This window comes from Lathamus discolor, chromosome 15 (genome assembly GCF_037157495.1).
Source record: "Lathamus discolor isolate bLatDis1 chromosome 15, bLatDis1.hap1, whole genome shotgun sequence".
In the NCBI taxonomy this organism is placed as follows: Eukaryota; Metazoa; Chordata; class Aves; order Psittaciformes; family Psittacidae; genus Lathamus; species Lathamus discolor.
The window spans coordinates 11,831,881-11,839,392 of record NC_088898.1 but is presented as its reverse complement, the minus strand read 5'-3'; the positions used below and the strand labels follow the sequence as shown (position 1 = coordinate 11,839,392).

General features: G+C 52.4%; 1 pseudogene; it reads left to right on the top strand.

Moving 5' to 3' along the window:
• The first annotated feature begins 3,265 nt into the window (after nt 1-3,265).
• On the top strand, nt 3,266-4,254 carry LOC136022343 (olfactory receptor 14A16-like; annotated as a pseudogene).
• Nucleotides 4,255-7,512: the final 3,258 nt, after the last annotated feature.

Sequence of the window (7,512 nt, the reverse complement as noted above, 5' to 3'; positions counted from 1 at the left end):
CCCTATAGGCCCCCTTCAGATACTGGAAGGCTGCTCTGAGGTCTCCACGCAGCCTTCTCTTCTCCAGGCTGAAAAGCCCCAACATTCGCAGCCTCTCTTCATACGGGAGGTGCTCCAGTCCCCTGATCACCCTCATAGCCCACCTCTGGACTTGTTCCAACAGTTCCATGTCCTTCTTATATTGAGGACACCAGAACTGCACACAATACTCCAGGTGAGGTCTCACAAGAGCAGAGTAGAGGGGCAGGATCACCTCCTTCGACCTGCTGGTCACTCTCCTTTTGATGCAGGCTAAGGATACGGTTGGCTTTCTGGGCTGCGAGCGCTCACTGCTGGCTCACATTCATTTTCTCATCGACCAGCACCCCCAAGTCCTTCTCCGCAGGGCCGCTCTGAATCTGTTCTTTGCCCAGTCTGTAGCTGTGCCTGGGATTGCTCTGACCCAGGTGTAGGACCTTGCACTTGTCATGGTTGACCTTCATGAGGTTGGCATCAGCCCACCTCACAAGCGTGTCAAGGTCCCTCTGGACAGCATTCCTTCCCTCCAGCGTATCAACCAGACCACACAGCTCGGTGTCATCGGCAAACTTGCTGAGGGCGCACTCAATCCCACTGTCCATGTCAGCGATGAAGATGTTAAACAAGACCAGTCCCAACACCGATCCCTGAGGGACGCCACTTGTTACTGGTCTCCAGCCGGACATTGAGCCATTGATCACAACTCTTTCTGTGCAGCCACCCAGCCAGTTCTTTTTCCACCAAGTGGTGCATCCATCAAATCGATATCTCTCCCATTTAGAGACAAGGATGTCGTGTGGGACAGTGTCGAACGCTTTGCACAAGTCCAGGTAGATGACATCAGCTGCTCTACCCCTGTCCATCAGTTCCGTAGCCCCATCATAGAAGGCCACCAAATTGGTCAGGCAGGATTTCCTCCTAGTGAAGCCATGCTGGCTGTCACCAACCACCAACCATTTCTCATGTGCCTTAGCATGCCTTACAGGAGAATGTGCTCCAAGATTTTCCCAGGCACAGAGGTGAGACTGACTGGTCTGTAATTCCCCAGGTCATCCATTTTCCCCTTCTTGAAAATGGGGTTTATATTTCCCTTTTTCCAGTCATCGAGAACTTTACCTGTCTGCCATGATTTTTCAAATATGATGGACAGTGGCTTAGCAACTTCATTTGCCAGCTCCTTCAGGACCCGCGAATGGATTTCATCGGGTCCCATGGACTTGTGCATGTTCAGAGTTTTAGGACGGTCTCGAATCAGATTCTCTCCCACCGTGGGCCCAAGGCCTTCATTCTCACAGTCCCTGCATCTGCCTTCCAAGACTTGGGTGGTGCGGTCAGAGCCTCTGCCAGTGAAGACCGAGGCAAAGAAGTCATTCAGAACCTCAGCCTTCTCCAAATCCTGTGTAGCCAGTTCTCCCGAGAGCTTCCAGAGGGGGCCTACGTTGTCCCTAGTCTGTTTTTTATTCACTACGTACCTATAGAATCCCTTCCTGTTATCCTTAACATCCCTAGCGAATAACTGGGACTTAGCTTTCCCAACCTGGCCCCTAGCTTCCCAGACAACATCCCTGTATTCTTCCCAGGCTGCCTGTCCTTGCTTACACCTTTTATAAGCCTCTTTTTTCCTTTGAATTTTTCTCAGCCGCTCCTTATCCATACAAGGAGGTCTCCTGGCCCTCCTGCCGCACTTCCTTCTAGTTGGGATGCAGCACTCCTGAGCTTGTAGCAGCTGATCGTTGAATATCAACCAAGAGTCTTGTGCCCCCCTGCCCTCCAGGAACTTTACGAAGCAGGTTCTTGAAGAAGCCAAAGTCTGCTCTGTTGAAGTCCAGGGCAGTGAGCTTGCTACATGCTCTTCTCACTGTCCTGAGGATCTTGAATTCAACCATCTTGTGATCGATGCATCCAAGGCTGTCCTGGAGCGTCACATTTCCAACGAGCCCTTCCCTGTTGGTGAGCAGGAGGTCAAGCACGGCACCTCTCCTTGTCGGCTCTTCTATTACTTGCAGAATGAAGTTGTCTTCCACACAATCGAGGAGCCTCCTGGACAGCTTGTGCTGGGCTGTACCATCGCTCCAACAGATGTCAGGGTGGTTGAAGTCCCCCATGAGAATAAGGGCCTGTGAGTGTGAGGCTTTTCCTGTCTGTCTGTCTGTAGAGTGCTTCATCCGCAGGTTCCTCTTGATCAGGCAGTCTGTAACAGATCCCCACCGTAATGTCTCCCATAGCTGTTCTGCCCACAAACTCTCTGTAAACTGCTCACTTGTCCCCAGACAGAGTTCCACACTCTCCAGCCTACCCCTAACATAAAGGGCAACTCCCCCTCCCCGCCTGCCCGGCCTGTCTTTTCTAAAGAGCCTGTAACCCTCCATTCCAACACTCCAGTCATAGGAGCCATCCCACCATGTTTCTGTGATGCCTATTATATCATGCCCCCGTAGACGTGCACACATCTCTAATTCCTCTTGTTTGTTCCCCATGCTACAGGCGTTTGTATAGAGGCATCTGAGCCAAGCTCCAAATGAAGCCGGCTCATTGGCTGGAGCAGCTGGAGTATCTCTACATTGCTCCGAGCATTTATTATAGGTGCTGCCAACTGACTGGGTATGTTGAGATGGAATGATGCCCACGCCCCCCAACACATCTAGTTTAAAACATCCTTGACCAGTCTGGCAAGCCTCCTACCAAAACCACTCTTCCCCTTCTTTCAGAGCAGCTTCATCAGACCCCACATAGACCTGGCCTACAAACTTGGGTCCCGTGTTCAAGACACCCAAACCCCTGACTATGACACCACCCTTTTAACCATTTATTAACCCGGCCAATCCTCCTAGCTTTTTTAAGGTCCTCCCCTGTATCCTGGAGAACAGAGGAAAAGACAATCTGAGCTCCAGAGCCCCTAACCACCTCTCCCAGGGCTGTGTAGTCCTTCTTTATGTTCCCCAGGCTGCTACCATCTATATCACTAGCACTAGCACGTGTCTGTCCCACGCTGAGACTCTTCACAGTTGCCTGCAAAACATTCAAAATTTTATTTCTAAAATAAAATCACTTGTCAGACGTGACACTGGGAAAACAAACCAACCAACCAACCTCAGAGGCAATCATGATCAAGTCACACTGAGCCTCTCCTCTACAGCCCGAAAGGGTTCAGAGTCGTGTGTAAATTGAACTTCTGTATCTGACATCCCTCCCGTCCTAACCTGTCACTGCCTTTTTCTCCTATGACAGTGCCCCATGCCCAGAGGCAGCAGATGTCCAACAGCAGCTCCATCACCCAGTTCCTCCTCCTGCCATTCGCAGACACGCGGGAGCTACAGCTCTGGCACTTCTGGCTCTTCCTGGGCATCTCCCTGGCTGTGCTCCTGGCCAAAGGCCTCATCATCACCAGCACAGCCTGCGACCAGCAACTCCACACCCCCATGTACTTCTTCCTCCTCAGCCCCTCCCTCCTGGACCTGGGCTCCACCTCTACCATTGTCCCTAAATCCACGGCCAATTCCCTCCAGAACACCAGGGCCATCTTCTACCTGGGATGTGCTGCACAGGTCTTTCTGTTTGTTTTTTTTTTATTTCAGCAGAATTTTCTCTTCTCAGTGTCATGTCCTATGACCACTACGTGGCCATCTGCAAATCCCTGCCCTACAGCACCCTTCAGGGCAGCAGAGCTTGTGTCCACATAGCAGCAGCTGCATGGGGCAGTGGGTTTCTCTATGCTGTGCTGCAAACAGCCGATACGTTTTCTTTACTTTTCTGCGAAGGCAATGCTGTGGAGCAGCTCTTCTGTGAATTTTCCCAGATCCTCAAGCTCTCCTGCTCTCAGATCTCTGAAAAGCTGGGTTTCTTGTGGTTGGTACCTCTATAGCCTGTGGGTGTTTTGTTTTCGCTGTGGGGTACTATGTGCAGATCATCAGGGCCGTGCTGAGGATCCCCTCTGAGCAGGGATGCCACAAAGCCTTTTCCACGTGCCTCCCTCACCTGGCCATGGTCTCCCTCTTTGTCAGCACTGGCACATTTGCCTACTTGAAGCACCCCTCCAACTCCTCCCCATCCCTAGATCCAGTGGTGTCAGTGCTGTACTCGGTGGTGCCTCCAGCAGTGAACCTGCTGGAGTTCCTCATCTACAGCCTGAGGAACTAGGAGCTCAAGGATGTTCTGAGGATGCTGATAACTGGATGTTCTTCAGCAGCCATACACTGCCTGCTTTCCTCTGCAAAGGGCTCCAAGTGTAGGTCATGACAGGCCATGTCTGTCTTTCCTCCTTTACATCTGTTTTCCTTTCTCCACTTGTGATGTTGTCCTCTAAGACATGTCAATTTTCATCCCCTGCTACTTCAGTATCTGCCCATCTTGTGTGACCTGCAGACTTTGTGTCAATGGGGGTCTCTCACTGTACTTAAGGGAAATAAGTGATTCTGCAGCAACTTCTTCTCTGTGTGTTGTGGTTTAAGCCCAGTCGGTAACTCAGAACCATGCAGCTGCTAGCTCATTCCCTTTCCCACACTCCTGGAGCGATGGGGAGGAGAATTGAAGAAGTGTAAATCCCATCAGTTGAGGTAAGTACAGTCCAGTAACTAAAGTATAATATAACACTGCTACTACTACCACCACTAATAATAATAATGATAAGGGAAATAACAAGGGGAGATAATACAGAACTAAAAGGGGAAAAGGGAAAAAAAAAAAACAACAATAAACACAAGTGATGCACAATACAATTGCTCATCACCCGCCGACTGACACCCAGCCTAGCTTAATTTCCTCCAAGGTAGCTATACCAAAAGCCCATTGGTACCCTTCTGGGTCTTTGAAGTACCATCTCCTCAGACAGTCTATGCCAAGGATGCATAGAGCATCTGAACCCGTCACAATAGGGTGCTTTTGCCACTCCTTCCCAATTAGGCTGATTTCAGCCTCCAGTACAGTCAACTCTTGGGATCCTCCTGTCACTCCAGAGATACAAATGGGTTCCATCCCTTAATAGTTTGGTGGCATCAGGGTCCACTGTGCACTGGTATTTACTAAAGCCTTATACTACTGTGGGATTGATGTGCCAGGCCATCTGATCCACACATTCCAGCAAACTCAATTGTCCCACTCCTCTACCTGGCTGGAGGCAGGGCCCCTCTAATATTGACCATAAGATTATCCACTTATGTCTTGTAGAAAGGGATTAGTATTCCTTATCACAGGAGTTGGAGTAAAATCAGCTCTTCCACTCCATCTGGGAAGCTGCTCACCAAAGACTGGAGCAGCAACTTTCTTGGGAGGATCATCCTTGACCGTTGTTCTCCACACAGCCATTCCTCCTTCTGGGCCTTCTGGATACCTCCCCTGAGTTCATGTAGTGGGCATGACGTGCTGTGGGATGGAACAGCACAATACCACAATGGAATACCACAATACCATAGTTTGGGTCATGTCTCCTGTCTCTGCTTCCTCCTAGCTTCCCGTGCCCCTCCTCGCTGGCAGAGCATGAGACTGAGAAAGTCCTTGATCGGAGTAAACATTACTTAGCAAGAACTAAAAGCATCACTGTGTTATCATCAGCACTGCTCCCAGACTAAATTTGAAAACGCAGCACTGCACGAGCAGTGCACAAAAATGACTGCTACTGCAGAACCCAGGACACACTGAAATACAGTCGCTGATGCATCTGGGATTCTGCAGATGCCGCGGCATGTGCACCCACACACCGCCCCCCACGGCACACACACATGCACAAAGCCAGGGCAGATTGCCACGTCGGTGGCACTGTTGCAGACCTCTCCGCTTGTAGGTGATGCCCAGCACCGGCTTTGTCGTAGCTCTTCAGCTGTGGGACATTCACACTCTGTGAGCCATGCTGCAAGACAGCCGAGAGCTCTCTGATACCAGTCTCATTTATTCAGGCTGGTTTTGGTTGACACTGAAATATAGCAGCCTTTGCATCTGGGATTCTGCAGACGCCGCCACACCCCCCCACCCCCCCCCGCAAGCACCCCCGCGGCGTGCACACACACACAGAGACACACACACAGACACACAGACACACACACACACAGAGACACACACACACAGACACACAGACACACAGACACACACACACACAGACACACACACAGACACAGGCACAGAGACACACACACACACACAGAGACACACACACACACACAGACACACACACACACAGACACACACACACACAGACACACAGAGACACACAGACACACAGAGACACACAGAGACACACACACACAGACACACAGACACACACCACGCACAGACGCACACACACACACAGAGACAGACAGACAGACAGACAGACAGGCACGCACGCACGCACGCACGCACGCACGCACGCACGCACGCACGCACGCACGCACGCACGCACGCACGCACGCACGCACGCAGCCCTGTGCATACACTCCCCCACCCACTCCTCCGTGCTGCCACTCCGGACCCGCCGGCCGTTAGGGGGCAGCCCCTGTCCTCGGACAGCAGCACCGCCCCGGAGCAGCTGGGCGGTGGGGCGGGGTCCGCGGCCTCACGCTCTCCGCCTGCGCTCTCGCTCCCCCAGCCCAGCAAGGGAGTCTCCACCCGCGAGGAAAAGGGGCGTTGCTCTTGCCGGGGGGACAGTCCCGCGCTCAGTCCTGGCGGCAGCACGCAGGCAGGGAGGTGGGCGCGCACAGACGTGGGCTCTTTGTGCGAGGCTTTTTGTTGGTTTTTTTTTGAGGTGCTTTATTTTTTCTGGAGAAGGTGTAAGCCATGCCCCAGGACAGCCAAAAGTGCTCACCAAAGTAGAATGCACGTGCAGTTTCAAGTGCCAAAACAAGGGCGGATTACCGTGTTGGTGACACTGCTGTGGAGCTCACCGTGTGTGTGCGATGGCTAGCAATAGCTTACTGCCCTGGCAGCTTGCCTGTTTGCGTGGAGGCTGGAAGTCTGCAATCTGTGGGCTGTGCCCCAGGACAGCTGGAAGTCCTGCCTTCCAGCAGTAAGGAAATAGGAACATGGCGGGAGCGCATATGGGGGTGTTGTGTCAGATGAAATTCACACGAGACATCAAAGAGCTTTTCGGAAGATCTCACCTGTCCATCAGCTTTGGTCTCAGCTGCCCTGTGCTGGCTCTTTCAGCAGGAAGATGACTTCACCCAGACTGCTCCAACACGCAGCCCCTGGGGTGCAGGGACCCCGCTTGGAAGGACAACCCTAGGCTGGCTGCACAGCTGGCTGCACACCCCTGAAACCACCCCCAGGAGAAGGCAGCCATCACACACCCCCCTTTGATGGTGCAGTGGGGAATCTGATGATTCTCCAGGCCCGCTACTGGAAAACTAAAAGGGGGAGCTCACAAGCCCCTGGCAGCCCCAAGGAGCTGTCCCAAGGACTGTTGGTGACCCACATCCGCTGCTTGCAGTCTGCCCTGTAGCCACGTCAGCAGGTGCTCCTACCCATCCCCCCAGTGGACCTTCCTGCACACCCCGCTTTGGAGACAGATCTTCTACACCACTCTGA